This window comes from Marmota marmota, unplaced genomic scaffold, assembly GCF_001458135.2.
Source record: "Marmota marmota marmota unplaced genomic scaffold, marMar, whole genome shotgun sequence".
NCBI lineage: Eukaryota > Metazoa > Chordata > Mammalia > Rodentia > Sciuridae > Marmota > Marmota marmota.
The window spans coordinates 34,026,335-34,047,048 of record NW_025999990.1 but is presented as its reverse complement, the minus strand read 5'-3'; the positions used below and the strand labels follow the sequence as shown (position 1 = coordinate 34,047,048).

Here is a 20,714-nt window from a genome sequence, read left to right as displayed (position 1 = left end):
TCCAAATTAAAATAGGTATAATAATAAAAAGATCATGTTTTTAAAATTATCTATCAATTTAACAATAGTAATCTCACTGAATATTTAAAGTCAGCTTATTTTTTTGTCTTCATTTAACAAAACCTGCCTTCTCTCAAAAAGAACTAATGTCTGTTATGTCAACTGATTGTAGTGTTTCCAGTTTTACGTTTCTACATTACAGCAGGAAGCACACTTAGAATTTGTAGAACTGTTGCATTGAATTGTTCTGTTTTAAATATTTAACTTTTTGTTCAACAAAATCCAATCCATGTTACATACTAACAAAAATTATATTGTGAATGTAAGTAGTGGTTTTAAATAAAATATTGGATCATTTTTGAAGAATGAATCACTTAATGTTTATAAAAGAATTATAATATTTAGTAGATAATATGGGGTTATGAGAAACAGAAAGTCTGGTAGCTTATTTTCAAAATTTAGTATTCAGCCTTAATTGTACCCCTTCCCTTTTGCCCACCCTAATTCTAGAATTAGCCAATCACATAGAGTTTAGGGGAACTCCTCCAATCAGAGTGAAGGGCAGTGCTGCTGTTAGATTAGAGACCTGGCAGACTGCCCACCAGGCCACTCCTTCACCAGGTTTCTGTAGTATGCCTTCCTGCCCAAAGAAAATGTTTACCTTGCCCACCCACTTTTGAGCACGTGTTTGATTCCTTGCCTCTTCTGTTTCTAACAGTGTGAATTCCTGACAGTCTCAGATATTTTTATTTAATAAATGTTATTTAATTACACTGTAGCCTCACTGTAGTCACACAAAACTTATTTTTTCTGCCCCTGAAGTATTTTTTAATAAGAATATTGTGGGTGAGGCACAGTGGTGCACGCCTATAATCCCAGGAGTTGGGGAAGCTTGAGAGGAGTTCAAATCCAGCTTCATCAAAAAGCAAGGAATATTACTGAGCAATAAAAGAGAATAAAATCATGGCTTGCAGGTAAATGGATGGAGTTAGAGAGGATAATTCTCAGTGAAGTTAGCCAATTCCCAAAACCAAATGCCAAATGTTTTCTTTGATATAAGGAGGTTGATTCATAGTGGGATAGGGAGAGGGAGCATGGGAGGAATAGATGATCTCTAGATAGGGCAGAGGGGTTGGAGGGAAAGGGAAGAGGCATGGGGTAATTAGTGATGGTGGAATGTGATAATCATTATTATCCAAAGTACAGGTATGAAGACACGAATTGGTGTGAATATACTATGTATACAACCAGAGATATGAAAATTTGTGCTCTATATATGTAATAAGAATTGTAATGCATTCTGCTGTCATATATAAATTTTAAAAAAAAGAATACAAGCAATAATAAGTGTTGGCGAGGATGAGGAGAAAAAAGTTACACTCATAGATTGCTGGTGGCCCTGCAAATTGGTGCAACACGCTTTGGAAAGCAGTATGGAGATTTCTTAGAAAACTTGGAATGGAACTACCATTTGACCCAACTATCCCACTCCTCGATCTATGCCTAAAGGACTTAAAAACAGCATACTATAGGGACACAGCCACATCAATGTTTATAGCAGCACTAATAACAATAGCTAAACTTTGGCAGATTCTTTTTTCAAAGCCAGCTAAGAGAAACCCTGCTTACTAGCAAAATTAAGTCTTTCATCATATACCCCAATTACAAGAGTAGCATACCCTCACCTTGCCATATGATGTGGCCTAATTGTGGGACAGATAAGTGATAGCCTAGCATCTTTGCCACGCTCTATTAGTTAGAAGTAAGTCACAGGTCCTGCCCACACCCAAGAGGAGGGGAGTATTCAAGGGTGTGAATAGCAGGAGACAGAGAAAATGGGGACTACCATTATGGTCTGTTTGTTATATCTTCAAATAAATATGTAAAAAATAAGGTCATATAGAAATGATTCTGGAGGAAATCAAAACTGAGTGTGACTTTGTGGCTCATGACTGGTCAGGTCAGCCCTTTTTGAGGAGGTGGCATCTAAACTGAGATGGCAATGACAGGAGGAAGCCAGCTATCCTGGCCATGTTGACAGTGAGGGTGGCTGGAGAGCAGTGGATGACAGGGAAAGTGATATGAAGTCGGACTAGTAGGCAGAGGCTGGGTCACATAAGGATTTACAAATGAACATATTTCTGCCACATGCTATTATTAGAAGGCTTTAAATAGTGTGAGGGTGTCATCTGGTTCCGTTTTTTCAGAAGGTCACTCCAATTGCTATACTGAAAATAGATGATGGAGATTTAATAGAAGCAAGGAGACCAGTAGAAGGCTACCTTAGCCTGGGAGTTAAGCAATGGGACCTAGGACTGGGGTGACAGTAGTGGAGATGAGGAAGAAGTTAGCAAGCATAAGGCTTGCCAACCTGTTAGACATGGGGGTGCTGAAGAGAGAAATTCACGGGAAACCCGTGCTCTTTGTTTTTACTACCTTGATAAAGACTACCTTGGGCAATCTTGTTTTTCTTATCTTAAAGAATACATCTCAGTTTATATCCAAATAATCACTTTCTTCTGTTAAGGACTTTGAAACATAATTCTTTCATCCAGTCTCTTGGAGTTTTGCTTTATCAAAAAGCACTCTCAGATTCTCCTGGCCAATATCAAACTGACTGCATTAGGAAATTCTCAAACATGACCACAAATTACCCTCATTTGTGTCTAGAGCCACTTCTTATTTAATTTTGCTTATAAATTTAGACAATATATGAAATAAACACTTGAAACACCATTATTCAGTATGGGAGATTAACTTCTTAAATGGTGATTTTTGTTGTTGTTGTTGTTGTTGTTAGGATAGTTATTTTCATCTATTCCCTTTAAGTGAGTCAAGTGACTATGTACAGGAAAATTAAGTAGTAATGTTTGTTTTGTGACTTAATCAAAATAAAATGTTAATTTTTGTATCCCACATCCTTTTAAATGCAACCAATGGCTACAATCGTGGCCTGACTATAGATGAAAATGGGGGAAGCCCCCATGAGCTTTTTGTTTGCCATAAGATTAATAGACCTCTTAAGACACAAAGTGACAAAATGCAATTCCAACTTAGAAATCAAAATGTCAAGGGGTAGAGGTAATAAAGAGAGGCTGAATGAGGCTACCAAAACAGTTATATAGAAGTAATGAGTTCTAGTGCTTTGCAGGGTAGTGGGGCAACTATAGTTCACAATAATTTATGATGTATTTTATAATAACTAGAAAAGAGGAAGCCTTCAGGGCTGGGGTTGTGGCTCAGCGGTAGAGCGCTTGTCTAGCACATGCAAGGCCCTGGGTTCGATCCTCAGCACCACATATAAGTAAATAAAAAGAAAGGTATTGTGTCCACCTACAACTAAAAAATAAATATTTTTAAAAATTAAAAACATAAAATAAAAAAGGGAGCCTTCAAGCACAAAATAATGATAAGAAGATGGAAACATCAAATACCCAGATTAAATTAGTTTACATTATATTGAGTGTACATACATTGAGTCCTATCACACTGTACCCCACACATATATCAAATTAAAATGATAATTAAAAATAAATTAAAATGTCCAGGAAAATAAATGAAACCAAATAAGTGCCCACCACCAGCTATATAGAAGTAATATTTAACTTCTATATAACTCTGAGTTCCACTACTTTAGATTCCACATGTGAGTGAAATCACATAGTATTTGCCTTTCTGTGTCTGGCTAATTTCACTTTGCCTAATGTCTTCCAGGTTCATCCATGATTGGGCAAATGGCAGAATTTCCTTCTTTTTTAAAAGGCTAAATAATATTTTGATGTGAACAACATTTACATTCTCTGTAGCTGTTTGTCTGTTGACAGATACTAATGTTGTTCACATATCTTGTCCACTGAGAAAATGCAACAATGTACAAGGAAGTATAGACATTTCTTTGACATACCAATTCTATTTCCTCTGAGTGTCCAATTCTATTTTAATAGTGGGCTTGTTGGATCTCATGGCAATTCTATTTTCAATTCTTTGAGGGACCTCCCTACTGTTTTCTAGAGTAGCTATGCTAATTTATATTCTCACCAGCAGCATACAGGCATTGCCTTGACTCCACATTCTCACCAACTCTTATCTTCTGTCTTTGACATTAGCCATCTTGACAGGTGTGAGGTGATACTTCATTCTGGTTTTGAGTTTCATTTCCCTAATGATTAATGATGCCTTTTTGTATACCTGTTGTGCATTTGCATGTCTTCTTTTGAGAAATGTGTATTCAGAACTTTCACTCATTTTTAATTATTTTTCTATTGTAACTGAATTGTAGGAATTCCATAAATAATTTGCATATTAACCCCTTATTAGATCTATGGTTGCAAATATTTTCTCCCTGTCCATAGGTTGCCTTTTTGTGTTGTTAATCATTTTCTTTGATGTAAAGAAGCTTTTTAGTTCAATGTGGTTCTTCTTCTTGCCTGGGTTTTGGGTGTAATATCTGAAAAACCATTGTCAAGACCAATGTGAAGGAGTTTTTCCTCTAGTTAGTTTTCTTATAGTTTTATTGTTTCAGTTTTATGATTGTCTTTAATCCATTTTAGTTGATTTTTTGTGTGTGGTGTAAGATAAGGGTCCAGTTTCACTCTTCTGCATGTGGATGTCCAGTTTTCCCGATATCATATTAAAGAGACTGTCCTTTCTCTGTGTACATTCTTGGTACCCTTGCCAAAACTTGGTTGACCATGTGTGCGTGATCTGGATTCTGTTCTAGCGCCATGTGTTTGCATTCCCATCAGGGATAAAGCAGAAGGAAGGAGGTGAGGTAAGAACTCATACTCGGTTGTTGGCTTCACCTTCCATGTTTTATTAGTGCTTCTCTAAGTGCTTTTAGGGCTGGACTGGGGTTTTTTCTGTAGACCCCTTTCACTTCATGCTCAGGTAACACACAAAGGTGTGGCTTGAATGGAGGTCTATCCCGCTCAGATGCACTTTACTGGAGTTCCTTCCTTTTTTCAGGGGTTCGAGCCCAATTCCCCTCTATTTGGTCCACTTGTGTTATCCCTAGGAAATACAGACCCCCTCCAGCAGGACACCTTTGAGAAGTTTCAGCTTGGCTACCCTGATGGTCCCACCCAGCAGTAAGCAGATTACCTTTCCCTAAATCCCAATCAGAAGCAGACTCCAGGACTGGCATCAAAATAACACATATTCTTTAAAAAGTACAAATCACCATTTTTACTAAATTGTCCAATAAACTTTGTCACTACTATTAGTAATACTAATGAGAATATGTGCATGGAAATTGAATTAGTTTGGACTTCTGGAATATATTCAACTAAATTGGAATCTTTTCTATTTCAGAGCACATTTTCACTCATTCACAGTTTATTCAAATCAAAGAGTGGGACTCCATAGTTCAGTCTCACAGAGTCAGCAGGTTAGATCTTGTCTGCAGCTTAAGGGCAACTTGGCCAGTACTGTTGATTGAAAGTGGAGCTTCTAGAACACACCCTTGACTCTTAAAAACTTTAGAATGAGCAAGGGAGTGTTAGTTCAGTCACGGTTTTCTTAAAATATTGATTTTGGATTTCTTTTTTCTTCATGATTTCTAAAGATTCTGTCATATATGCCATATGCTTTTATTAAGAGACTCCATGGAAATGTTTACCTGGGAGAAATGTAAAATCAACTCTAAACTATAAAACATTCATAAACTGGGAAGTGAGGATGCCAACAAAACCACACCACCACCCCAGAGTGACTGTTTCACAACTGCCTATGTTTTCCAGAGCTTGTCTGTGCTTGCTAATGATACTTTCAGGTGATGGCCCATTTCTTGGAGTATTCACTTCTCTTCATACTACTTTAAGAAAAATCAGTAGAATCCTAGCTACATTATTCATAGATAATGTAAAAAGTACTTTGCATCTTTTTCCTAAATTGTTATAAACTACGGGGAAGAAGTAGAGGACCTGCTGTGGACAGAACTCCAAAGGGAGTACAAATTAACATTGACCCCAGGGCATATTTATCCCCTTTTAACCACTTCAGGAATCATGTTCATCTGGATTTGCTCAGAGGTGAGGAAAACATATCTTCAGAGCTTACGGCCCAGATTCTGAGACCCCTCATGGAGGAAGGGAAGAGAGAATTCACTTCATCATTTATTCTGAATTTTTCTGGGCGAGGGGAGGCTTTTCTTTATTTGTATGAAATCCTCAAATTCTGAAAAACAGTATGACATTTTTATTGAAATTGTTAAGAGAAATCTCATGCTTGGATTCATTTGTTCATTTATTCATTCATTCAACCAACACGTTTCTGGAACTCTCTACCCATGGACGCTTTGTAAGGGTTTGAAGATACAGTGGTGCCCAAGACAGTCTCTGTTCCCATGGACACTTGCTGTTCATTAGGTTCACTTGTGCTACAGTTTTAACTGAGCACCTACCAACATACTGAGCACCTACTGAGCACCGAACCACATGTCAGACAAAGTTCTAAGGGCTGGGACATAGCAGAGAACCAGTCAAAGCATAAACAATAAAAAGCCAATAAGGTCAGTTCAGAAATTGTTATCTTCAATGAACAAAATGAAGCAGAGGAAGTTAAAGTGAAGAATTAACTTACATTAAAGTGATGACAGGGAACTTTTTTTTTCACAAATTAAACAAAGAGATGATATTTGAGCAAAAATTTGAATGATTAGAATGGTGAGACAATCAAATATTTTGCAGAAAAAAACATCTCAGGCAGAAAGAACACAAACATAAGGTCCTGAAAGAAGAAGGAACATGTATTGCTTCCTAGGAAACTTGATAGCTCACATGAATAGTTTCCAAGTTTGTAATGTTCAAAATAAAAAAAAAAATCTTTTTAGAATGCAGGAGATCAAATGCGGGATTTCACACAAGCCAGGCACACACGCTACCAGTGAATTACACCCCCAGCCCTCAATGTTCAAATTTAAACCAACAAGCCATTAGATGTACACAGCCAACCCTAATATGTGCTTTTTACATTGAATTTGAAGTTTGTGCAACTTGACACCTCATGCTTTTATGTTTGTTTGTTTAGATTTGTACATACCTATCCTCCCTGAAATCTCCAGGAAAATTGCAAATCATTCAAACATATGAGAGTCTATAATTTTTTTGGGGGGAAGGGTGGATAATAAATTTTCTATTGTTCTTTGTCCTCCTCAATCTGAATGGCTCCCTATGTTAGTTGTCATCTTGGGTTTGCTTTAAATAATATCCAGACCATTTCTTCTCTCTTGTGTTGGCACTCCTGATTTCTGATCCCACATCATTCTCTTTTTTGGGTTAGTTCTAACCTTGATGAATAACATCCTCTGCTAGCTTACTACAAAAAGATGCATGAGAGGGAAAAAATTGAGACATTGAATATCTGAAGCTGTCCATATTCTATCCTTACACTAAACTAACAGGTTGGCTAAGAATAGGATTCCAATTTGGTAGTCGCTTTCTATTATTAAAGTATTGAAGACATTTCTCTTCTATTTTCTTTTTTTTAAGAGAGAGAGAGAATTTTTTAATATTTATTTTTTTTTAGTTTAGTTTTCGGTGGACACAACATCTTTTATTTTTTTTATGTGGTGCTGAGGATCGAACCTAGCACCCCGCGTATGCCAGGCGAGTGCACTACCACTTGAGCCACATCCCCAGTCCTCTCTTCTGTTTTCTAATTATGAGGATTGCTGAGAAATCTGATGCCAGCCATATTTAAGAATGAGACCAAAAAAAGTTGCATAGAGCCTCAGTGCATACACAGGGATTGTCAACTTGTAGAATTTGTCACTGGGTAATCTAGCTAGGGAATCAGGTTTAACTATTCCCAATTCTAAAGATCTGTGCATCTGTGCTGGAAAAGAATCTTCATTTTCCTAACCAGGAGGAATAACTCTGGAAGCTGGTGTATATGGACTAACGGAGGAAAGGGATCAGGTTCTCACTATTCAGAATGTTGGGACCTAAGTTTCATAAACAATGCATTCCAGTTACTGTAGGCATCAGCAGACTTCCCAGAAGCTGGATTTTTTTAGAGTCAATCTATTGCTTATTGGATATAAGCCAGTTAAATATATGAACAATTATAAAGTGAAAGAATGAGCTTAAAGGATATGTTTTAATTGCTTAAAATGTATTTTTTTAAATGATGTTTCATAGGTCATGTGTAATTGAGAACTTTGCCATGTAATTCTTTCTCTAGCATATAAGTTTAACATTAGTCCTTAAGAATTTTGAATATTAGAAAGTTCTAGTAACATAGGTACAAAACTAAAGAATTGCTCGTACCATTTTTAGTCCGCCATCTTAAAGTTAAGAGACATAAAAAAAATAAAAATAAACAGATACTCAAATTGAACAGTTATAAAGTATTTTATGTAACCCCAGAGTTCTCTTGTGTGTTTTTGGGAAATTTCTTGACTCATTTACCTTCTTTTCCAATTGTACTATGACTCCATTCTGTCTAATATTGTTTTTAGTTTTTTAAAAAATGATTCATGTTATATCTTACAGAAATCACAAATCAATGTAGTACCTCTTGGCCCTAAAAAACAATCAGGCATGCTTGAGCAGGTTGAAAATATTTGCGAAAACAAGAAATCAATGTGGTATAATAAAGAGGACTAAGTATTAGGAGCCAAATGCAAATGTGTATTATTATTGATAAAATCCCACGAAATAGTAAGATTGTTCAACAGTAACCTTGAAAGTGAGAAGATACAGAGCAATATATTTGATATTCTGAGGAAAATTAATTTCTAACTTAGAATTCATTATCTAGTCATACAGTCAAGTGAGACAGTAAAATATATACATTTTCAGGTATGTCACATCTCAGTTACTTCCAATACAGCTTTTCTCAAAGGAATAGATCAAGAATGCAGAAATTATGGAAATTGGGAATCAGTAGATCGAACAAGGGAAAGAGTGACAGAAAATACTGAGGATGAGGATGGAGGGAAGTCTTGTCTAACCTGTTGTCTTGTCTAACAACAGCCAGACCACATTGGAGCTGAGAGACAGGACATTCTAGTAGGCAGCTTAAAAAAAAACAAAATAAACAAATGAACTGTTAATTAAAATCCTGAGTGATCACTTAAGCTTTCAGAAATCTGTAAACGTTCATATATAAATGACTCATTGAAAGGATCATATAAATTTAAGCAACACTACAATTTTTTACCTGAAAGAAAAATGGAAAATTTTTAAAATATATTTAATCATAGTTGCTATGTGGTTCAGATACGTACAATATAGATAGAATAATGTAAGCTCTGAAGTTTTGTCTTACACAAATTACACAAATTATGGGATAGCTGAATTAGAAAGATGAGTTGAGACAGAAATATCTATGTGGACAGGGTTTTGGTTTTTTTTTACTTTTTTTGTTTGTTTGTTTTTGTTTTGTTTGTTTGTTTTGTTTGTCGTTGTTGTTGTTGGTGGTGGTGATGGTGGTTTTCTAGTTTTAAAGAAAACTAAATGACAGTCTCATCTTCCACAGGAAGAATTCAATAGATTACATCACAAATTTTAAACTGAAGAACTAATATAAGTTACTTAACAGTAAGAAAGAAATAGGGTTTAAACATGAGAATGTGAATTTTTCTCACAGATCTTGCTATTTTATTTGACATTTTAAAGCATAACTTCTATTATTTTATGGGTCAGCAGTAGAGAGACCTAGATTTTAATCTGCTCTGATTACTCATCCCTCTGTATCAGTTTATTGAATTCCCTGAACTTTACCCCCAAATTGTCCAAGTTTACAGACCCAAATAATTTCCTTTTTAACACCCTGGCTCTTAGGTTTGTTTTCTGAACCCATAAGCCCCAATTCTTGACACAGTACAGCATGACTACATCCTCTCCAAACCAAGGATTTTAAAGATTTGTGCTCAAACTCCTGCCCTGCTAAATGAATTCTCCAGAGACAGAGGAACAGAAAGGTCCAAATTGGCCTGCAACCTTTAAAAGATTCTGCAGACAACCTGAGGAATTTCCAGGGCATCTATAGATTTAAGAGGCTTCTAGAAACTCTCAAGTCTCAAGTTTCAATGTGTCTTTGAGACAGTTCTGAATGAGCAACAGAGGGATGACTGTACAGCCCAGAGCCAGCAGGATGGGAGGTCACACTCCCTCCTGGCTCGGTGAGTCTGTTGAGGTGTGTGTAAGAGGAGTGTGAGTCACTTTCTTTTTTTTATTTTTATTTTTATTTTTTTTATTTTTTTTATTGTTGGTTGTTCAAAACATTACATAGTTCTTGATATATCATCTTTCACACTTTGCTTCAAGTGGGTTATGAACTCCCATTTTTAGCCCATATACAGATGGCAGAATCACATCAATTACACATCCATTGATTTACATATTGCCATACTAGTGACTGTCGTGTTCTGCTACCTTTCCAGTCACTTTCTAATTCAAATTTAAATTCATGTTCCTAACAAATACTTTCATGAGATTATTTAAAACCTTATCTATCACACTTTAAAAGTCTGAATATACCCATGCATTTCATTTTTAATTTCTGTCCATTTCATTTGTAAAGTTGCTTCTTTTGGAAACTTGAATACAAGTAAAATAAAAAGATTATTAGAAGCAAATGGTGTCTATCATTGTGTTTTAGCATACCTCTCTGTTTTCTGTGTCTCATCACGGTTGCTATTTACAAAGCAAACTGCACCTCCTTAACATTTCTCACTCTGAGAAACAGATCCACATTCTTCCCTTATCAGGGACTGGTCCCTTGTACTCCACTTAATGTTTAACTAAAGTAACTCATGCTTGTTTTGCTTATTTGACATGCTTATAAAAAAGAAGGTTCTCTTGTGAGTAAAGAACTAAATGAGAACATTTAGATTGTTTTAACAAAAACTGAACTACTTCTGCACACTAGAAGAGGTGTGTGTGTGTGTGTGTGTATATGCACACTCATGCACATGTTTTCTGTCTTTAAAGAGTCTTAACACAAAGGACAACTGACCAAATGTAGTAGAAACAAGCCTTAAATAAATATAACCAAGTAAAGTTTGAAGATTCGCTGTAAACTATGTACAAACAAGATTACCAATTTACTTTCCTACCAAATGAATGTAGATAACAGTAGACAACTTGTTTTAAGTTTCCCATGTACTGACTGGAGAGTAGGTTAAAGATTTCACATTCTGTATTTCATGTAACCTCTACCAAAATTGACATAGTTATTATTTTCTCAAATTTAAATCAGTATTTTGCATTTCCTTCTTGATCATCACTTCAGTACAGAGGTAAATTGTTATGTAGCAATCAAGCTTAAGTATTTCAATTGCAATGGAATAAATATTCAAACCAGGCAAAGAGCGATGTGATGTAGAGTTTAGACTCTAGTAAAAGAGATTCTAATAACTGGAATAAAAACCTTGACATAATTCAACAAATCAGTTTTGTTTTTATATGCTTAGCAACATTGACCTTAGATAACAATCACTTGTATGTGTGATTTTTCACGTGAACATCACAAAAACTTCATGGAAGAGCACTTTTACAATTCCACAAAGCAACACACTTGGGCTCACAGAGGGAAACGATTGCTACCCAAGTCACACCAGCTTCTATAACTGTCCAGCTACAGAAGCTGGTGTGACTTGGGTAGCATAGAGCGGGGGAAAAAGCAGAGAGCGGAATTGAGAAGTGCAATGGAATATCTAAATTTATGAAATTATTGGGTAATTTTCATGGTTAAAATAAATATGTGTCTTATGTGGAAAAAAAGAATCTACTAAACTAATATATTTTATATAGGTGTGTGTGTTTTGCAAGAATGTTACTTCTATACAAACATAAATATAAAGGTTACTATACATAGACAAGTACAGAAATTGCTTTTTAATTATTATTTATTATATTAGTCTTCAGAGCATGATTAACATTGAAAAACTCTGAGGAGCATATTATCAACTCCAAAACTCTTTAAATTTCCATTTTTAGAAGGATTTACATTTGTAATGAATCATGACCTCAAAACAACCCTCAAGATAATCCATAATATTTCATCCCAACATTGAGTGAAAATTATTTTCAAAATAAAAGCGTAGTTTTCTTGAGCACATCTTAGGGAATTAAGCATAACTATATTAATAGCCACATAATTAAAAGGCACAAGAAATTATAAGTAAACTGCTTTATTATTTAATCCCTTCTAAGCAGGAAAATTATTTAATTATTTCTCAAACTATTTGCAGTGGTATATGTAATTTTCCAAGTCAGGTATAACATTTAAAAGTATTTAAAATTCACATCATGTCTTTATTAGTTTTGAAAATTTTGTTTTTCTTAATGGAGTAACATAACCCCTTTCAAATACTTTCCAAAATAGAAAATCTTAATATCAAAGTGCTATTCAACTCTTTGTTACCAGGTAAAGAAAAAAAATCATAACATGAACACAGCGAATTTTTAACACCCCTTAAAGAGAAATGTGTTCCCCAATATCATAGATGCAAACTTATCACAAGGTAAAATTTCCTGAAGGTGGCAGCATCCTAAGCAAATCTGTCTCAACCTTTGTAGCAAGCAGTTCTTATTTGTAAAGTATTATGACATTTCCTTGTAAAAGCATCAAGCAACAATAAGAACTATTACTAATTATGAAAACAATCTAACAGTTCCTCAAAAAAAATGATGTGATTCTGAAGACTCCTAAAGTACAGCCTATACCTACAAATATGTAAGTAAACTCATTACAAATCTTGATTTCAAGGCCTTGATTTCTGTGAAGATCTAATTTAATTCCCTGATTGCTTATATTCATTTTTTTACTAATAAATGCTACATGAATGAGCTGTCAGACAACATTGCAATTTTCCAATTTCCACTTTGAATCATTTTCAGAGGAAAATAATTTTTAGATTTTTTTATTTGTTCTAATTAGTTATACACAACTGTAGAATGCATTTTGACACATCACACATAAAAGGAGTATAACAGGAAAATAATTTTAACACTCATTTTTTTCTACAATTTTCTTGAAATATGAAGAACAAAATGATAAATATAATGACTATGATTCTGGAAACTAAGAATGGTCCCATAAGTCAGAAGATAAATCCTAATTTAAATAGTGGGCATTAAAGTATTTATTCAATTCACTGCACAATTAGATTGAAACAGAAACCCATAAAGTCTTCTTGTCTGCCAGTAAAATACTGTGTGATAATGTACCTTTGAAATTAGAATACACTATACAGATAGTGTGGCTGTGACTGCTATTTTTAAAAGGCAAGTTTCCTAATCTCTACTCTCCGATTAAGGACTTCAATAGGAAAAGACAGTTTTTGTTGTGAACATGGAGATCACTGCCATCCCTGACTAAATTTCCCATCAGACACTAACCCTTCCACCCAAGGAAATATGGGCATGTAGGAGCAATTGAAACAGGAGTTTATTGGTAAGAATCATGGTACACAGATTTTTCCATCCATTCCCAATCAGATGGCACCTAAGTTCTCCCACACTCACAAAGCCTCTGAAGAGCAAACCAGCCCTTTCTCAGTGATTCCAAACCTTAATCCTTTATTGCATCATTTGTCAACAGAGTTCCTCCGATTCTTAGCATCTTTCCTTTAAGATGAGATGGGTTTCCTCATTCCTAATAATTGATTGGTTGCTTCCCATCACTTCTTTATTGTTCTATCTAAAATTTCACATAAGCATCTAAATTCTAGAGTGCTTGTCAGTAATCTCCTATCTTCATTTTAGGGCCTATTGGTCATCATGCATATCTAAATTAAATTGCCACATAATCAAATGTTTCCCAGGAAGATAATGAAGCATTTTGTGCCACAGTTTAAGAGACTGTGCTCCTTTGCAAATGGCCACTTTCACCCAACTAGCCCTCAGAAGACCATGCACATTAGCAAATAAAAAAGACCCTGGAAGGCAGCAAGTGCAATCTCTGCATTATTTTTTCTTTGGACTTTTTCCAGCCAGAATTTCAATCTCTATTCCTATTGCATTTTCATTGTTCTTCTTTCACTTATTTTTTTTTTCTTTTTTCACATCTGTCTTCTCTTCAGTTTCTGTCTCTGTGAGCCTAGAGGATATCAGGGACTTTCCTGGGGTATTTTTTAAAGATTGGGATAAAGCACCAAGACAAGAACCAAAGTCACAGAAGTAGCAATAGCCCAAGCTCTCTGAGTGACTGGAATCGTGGATGGAGTCCTGATTTCATCCAGATGACAACAGCAAAAACTGAATGGAGACAAAAGTTTACTTGTAAGTTAAAAACAAAAAACCTCCAACATAGTCATCTGATACATCTGATTTTTTTTTTCTTATTTGGCACTAATAAGTTAAGAATTTTTAAAATATTTGTCCTAAATTCTGCTGTTAATATCGTAGACAAAGTACTACAATTATTCAAGAATTTTCTAGATTGAAATGAGGATATGTAAAGAGAAAAACTAGGCTGCTCTGTTCCATATTTTGCTAAACAGGCTTGAGAAGAGAAGATTTCAGAAAAAGAATGAGGGCTCTATTGAACTGGATATGGAGTGGCTTGAGCATGAGTGACAGAGTAGAAGACAGAAAAGTATAAAAAAGAGAAATCAAGCATGATTGACAGGCAGGTAGGGAGCCTAAATAAAAGAGAAATGAACGTTGAAATATAAGAAACAATAGAAGGGTTCATATTTCATATAAGTAATTGGTAATTGTCTCAGAGGAGTTGGGCAAGGGCAAAAGAAAATAATTAGGATTATGCTGTTGGTAAATGACACAGGAGAACAAAAAGCAAGAATTGGATGATCTAAAGACAAAGGGGAAAAATCTTGTTAGTTGAAGGGGTAAGGAAGAAACAAATTTGGAAAGTAACATGGAGATAGAAGCAGTGAGATTCACCATGAAGGGAGGACTGATCTGCCAGGTGGAGGAGATCTGGACACCAGAGTCTGACAAAGGAAATAGTAAGTGCTGAGTGAAGGGTGTCATTTCTGCTTTCAATGGGGAATTAAGTTATGTCTTTGTTGCCCATTTAGGCTTGATGTGAAAATCAGCTTGCTGGCTAGAATCACAATCTCATGGGGTGTAATAATAAGGGAATCAAATCATGTACAGCATCAAGATCATTTCTGGTGCTCAGCTAAAGTGAGCAGGTGAGAATTTGAGTACTCAGTACTCAAATTTAAATACTCAGTATTTAGTCACCTGGAAAACTTTAGGTTCGCTTTTAAAATGTGCTTACTTGTTTCCTGATCCCTCCTTCGAAATAAAGGTATGCATGTACTTGGTTGTTAAAGTGAATAGAGAAAGGAGAGCCCAGGTAGAGCTACCCCAAAACACCTCCCTCCTCTTTTGCCCATGGGTTGAACAGACTGGTCACACCAAAGATGTGGCATCCTCAGCCTCCACCTAGTTTCCAACTCTCCATTCGAATACTGACTCTCCTCTGTGGACTTCCAGGACAGGAATGTAATGGGAATTCTTAGTTTCCACCATGAGTAGATAATAGTTGTTAATTTTCTCCTATGCAGTCCCACATACCTTACCTCTCTAAACATACCTGTGGTGTCAAAGGAATTCTATTTACATGAATGCTCCTATGCCCAGCAGGAGACAGGAAACAATGGAGCTCAGATTCAGCTTCTTCTGTGACTGAAGATTAGGAAAAGGCTAGTTTTTTTTTTCTTTCTTTCTTTCCTTCAAACTCTAGGAAGAATGCCTTAAAAGTATGCTTCCAAACAGAAAAGAGTAAATGCAGCTGCCTCTGAACAAAAGAAAGCAGTGTGAAGATATGTATCTTTTGAAGTAATTTCATTTTTTCTTAATAATTTTTGTTCTAACCAGTCTGTCATTTCCTCTTTTGCAAGTTTATCCAAAATACTTTTGATTTTTCCAAACCCAGAAGAGGACTCATTAGAAAACTTGTTCCAAATTAAAATGCTATTCATTACATTATTACTTCATGCAATTTACTATTATAATTATCAGTAATGCAAAGCTTTTTTTCCCCCAACAACTCACAAACTATGAAGAAAGTTAACATTAGATTACACTCTTTGATGTTTACTGTATGCACTTCAAATATATGATTTCATTTAATCCTTTCAACAAACATATGAGTAGGTTTTATTATTGTGTCTTTTCATAGAAAAGGAAACCAAGGCCCAGGAATATAAAGAATCTTGCCCAAAGAAGCAGTGAGGTTAAAATGGGATTCGAAGCCAGAAAAGCTGATTCCAGAGTAGGCTCTGGACCATCTCAGCACCCTATAACCAAAGGTAAACCAAGATATGTGCTTCAAAACAGGGGTAGAAACAGTTTCTGCAAACTACAAGTGGGAGAGATGAATTCAGATTACAGGAGTTGGGAATTTTTTATGGAAATGATATAGAATGAGCCAAGTCTTTAAAATCAGATAGCACTTCCCAGGAAAAATATGAGGAGAAGTGCAATTTCAGATAGAGGAATAGTGCAGGTCCCAAGCTGCTTGGGGAAGGAAATTTGCTTTTAGTTTCTGTAATCTGGAGATCAGAAAAAGATCTCTGAGTTAGCTGATGTTGAATGAATATAGAAATGCAGGGCGTGTTGGGCACTGTGCGCATCCCATTACCACCCTGCAGTTCAGGGCGGCTGATGAAGGACAGAGTGGATGGACACATGAGTGGTGAAGGTTGCATGTGCAGAGTATCTGGGTCAGCGTGGCCAAAGCATAGGAACTCAGCAAGAGGTTGAAAATTCCTCATTCTTTGCAATTTACTATATACTATTCTATTGTGATCTTCAATTGTAGTAACTTTTTAAAAAAAAATTTGGAGTGATTTAAAGGAACATTAAATTGAACTGCATACAAATTAGGCTAAATTTTAAACCACTTTCAATGGCATGGTTTAAATAATACATGTTGAGAAAATATAAAATAAAATGAATAAACAAACAATGGCTAAGTAAATATATTTTAAAATTAGTTCCCTGAAATACTCAGAAGATATTTATATATACTTATAATCAAAGATTCATTGTTACAACAACCTCAAGATGCCAAATGACACCCATGAAAGTGCCAAAAATCTACTCAATGATACTGGTGGCTGTGTTGTGAAGGAATTGGCCCAATGGAACATTGTGTGTGACTTTATAAATTTTACAGTGTTTTCAGAAACAATGTCTTTCAATGATCATGAAAAAAATCCACATCATGTTTTATTTCTGAAAATTTGCTTATTTATTTATTCAGTGGATTTTTATTGAGCCCTTAAGCTAGGTTTCTATAACATAAATATCAGCAATATCCATCCTTTTCCTAATATGCTAATGGAGAGCTTGAAACAACTAATAAATTACCACTTTCCAGTTTAATACTATTTCTATAAGGTACAGTATATATGGGAGACAGAGAAAACTAAGACCATATAATCCTTAGGAAAACACTTTAAAAATGATAGACTTATCATAATATTAGTGGAAAACTTATAATAACAAAACCAAGGGGGAAAAAGTTCAAAAATCTAAAATATATTGTTTTAATGAAACAGTTTAAAGCATTCTAATAAAGCAAAGCAGAATATGACAATACTTTTTAAATTGCAAAACCACAGTCAAGAAAAATATTATAATGTAAAATGTTTTGTGTAATATTATAATGACCATGTAAAAATGTAGGCAAATATAAGATAATGAATAAAAACTGACTAGCTTTACTAAAGGAATTTTTTTAAATTTTATTTTATTTGTTCTTCTGAGTGACACATGACAGTACAATTCATTTTGATAAAATTTTATAAGCATAGGTTATATCTGATTCTAATTAAGACCCCATTCATGTGAGTGGGCACAATGATGGAGTTCACTTATGTATTTTCATACATGCACATAGGAAAATTATGTTAAATTTATTCTAGTGTCTTTCCCATTCCTATCCTCCCTCCCTTCTATTAATTCCTCTTTGTCTAATCTACTGAATTTCTGTTCTATCCTTTATTGTGGTTTAATAAAAAATGGCATTTATATAAAAATGTCATTTAATGTTTTATATTCTTTCCAGTAAAGGGTAAGCTTTATTCATTTGATGGTTCTTGGAAGCCTGAAAGAAAATACTATTCAAATAATAAAATTATAGAAATTATACCTAAATATTGAGGTGAACACTCTGCTCTGTTATGTTGTAGAATGTTAAGACAACATAACATTACATAATCATTGTATATTCCAAGAAGTTCAAAATTCTTCTAAATTATTATCATTATAAATACAATATTCCTGTTGAGTGAGTGGGTGTTGATTGGTAGCTATCTTATATTTTCCAGCTGAGAAAAATGAAACTGAAATTATTTACATGATCATTTTTTGATGCAAGAACAGAGATCTCTTTATCTAGAGTCAACAATGATTTCTAATAATCCACAATCAAAACTTCTTAAAAGTAACATTCAGTAACTTGCTAAGCTTTGTATATGGAACACAGTTTTCCACCAGAGATTATTTTATAACACTATAAAAATAATTCTGAAGTTCAAGACGGTGCTTTGTATAAAGTTGAGAAATACATAAATTCTGAAAATCAATTTGAATTGACAAAACTTTTTTCAAGAAGATAAAGATCCCATGAGGTTTTGTTTCTAGGATCTTCACACACATATTTTTAAAGTCAAAAAAAACATGTAAATGCTATTTAAAATAATAATAACTCTCTGAATTTTGCTATCACTGAATCAACTCTTCAGCATTGACCTCTGCTGTTATTATTTGGAATAATACTCCAGGTCTTCAAGAATTACAGGTGGAAACTCTTGCAACTAATTGCCCTTGTGAATTAAATAACAATGTTTAGGTTGTCCCTTTTGTTCCTCCAAAGCTATTTGCAGTTGTACTGACAAGTTGATGGATTGGATTTGACATCTTGCTCCCAGCTTTGAAAAGAAAAGGCTGGTGTGTACGTGTTACACAATTACCTATAACAATTTATGTTGGCCCTAGCTTCGAAGCAAGTATTGTATCAAAGGAGGTTTATTATTATTATTATTATTATTATTATCATTATTATTATTAATTATTATTTTGCAGTCAATAGAAAACTGAAACAAATCTCTTTATTTAAGAAAAAAAAGATTTAGACACTCTAAGTGTAGAATTGCTCCAATTTTTCTAGAATCATATCTGTCCTTTCCCAAAAGCCATGTTTGTGCAACAGATATTACAACATTAATATTTTTTCTCATTCTTTTGAAACAATGATTATTAAAAAGAGAGGTATTAAATAATTATTTTTCCTACTACTATCCTTATGTTCTCAGATTACTTGTTTAGTTGACCCCAATTTACTTATCTTCACCCTGTTCACTTATCCCTCCCAAGTCTGTGTTGTGAGTAATTTCAATCAGGACAGATTAATAAATCCCAGCCTATGCATGGGAACCCACTGATTCAGAATGAATCTTTCCTAATTGTTTCGTGTGCACATGGGTGTTCACTTCGGCTCCTCGCCAAGATTCCAGCCGGTGGGGAAAATTATCTCTCCACACCCAGCTAAAAACAGAGTCAAAGAATAATTCTTCTGGTGAGTAGCATCACTGAATAAGCAGTTCCAGTTTGGTGTGTGTGTTTTCAAATGAACATCTTTTTGTTGATTAAGTCAACAAAGCAGCTTTCACATAGAAGATCCAAGATCCTTTGTGATTCTTTTCTAGAAACTACATTCTGAAATTGGTAATCTTTACTATCAAGTTTTTAAAATCCCAATTAACATTGTTTCCTGTATAAAATAGTTTTCTTTAAAAAAAAAATCTGATTTCTCTTTCCATCTACTGCTGTCTTTCAAAAAAATAATAACATATTCTTCTTTGGATATTATCATCTTTCAGGCTATTCTAAATGTACAGGTCTTTGAGTTAGCTCTTTCTTCTCAGAAGGTGAATATTATTTCTCCCATTTAAAAATAAAAATCTTCACAATAATATGGTATAGAACTTCTTGCATAGTTTGTGGCCCTTTTGTATACAAAAATTCATGATTAGTCAATATCTTCGACAGAGGATGAGTATCTGAGCCTCCCAGACAGGCCTGGGCTTAGCTTTCCATATCTGTGAACTCTGTGCTTTAAGAGAGTAAAATAGGTTAGGTGCTTATAAATTATAAAAAAGAAAAGTAAAGCCTGCCCATGAACTGAATTTATATTCTAGGGTAAGGTGGAATGCTTTTTATAGAAAAATAAAATTATTAGGTTTTAAGGTCTATATGCCTCCCCAAACCTACATTCAAGAAGTCCCACCACCTCTTTCCAAGAGGATGAATCACAATGCACTCATCTCAGGAGAGGTTTTTGCAGTGATGACTGGCAAAGCTCACCACTTGAAGGTTCATAAACAATTTTTGAAAATAGAGCTGATGACAGGCTGAACGAAGGATTGTAGTTGCATTATTTCAGATACAGGGTTTTTAATAAATGGTACTGAGAATGAGAAGAGCTAAATGAAATCAACCTTGTGTGCAGAGGTGAGAACACAAATAGAAATTGGAAAACCTGTCTGCTTCTACAAGGTCACAAGAGTTTATTTCCGATCCTGAAAATGAATGACTTCCTTTCACATTATGAACACTCTGACCAAAGCTAAAACATAATAACACCAAATAACTATGCCATTGCATTCTTTAAGAGTTTGGAAGAGGTACACGATTCTGGTGCATAATTGTCTCAGTGTTATTTACCAAATAAACACTGGTTTGGAAAAATTTAAAACTTATCTGACTTCCTATGTTCTAAGA

At 34.7% G+C, this 20,714-nt stretch overlaps 1 long non-coding RNA gene across 1 annotated transcript; it reads right to left on the bottom strand.

Annotated features, from left to right (window-relative positions):
• Window positions 1–13,992: 13,992 nt before the first annotated feature.
• LOC125617742 lies at window positions 13,993–17,321 on the bottom strand. Its single transcript, XR_007348842.1, has 2 exons — window positions 15,517–17,321; window positions 13,993–14,207 (listed from the first exon to the last, which is right to left on the bottom strand). It is a non-coding gene; the product is annotated as an uncharacterized LOC125617742 (long non-coding RNA).
• Window positions 17,322–20,714: the final 3,393 nt, after the last annotated feature.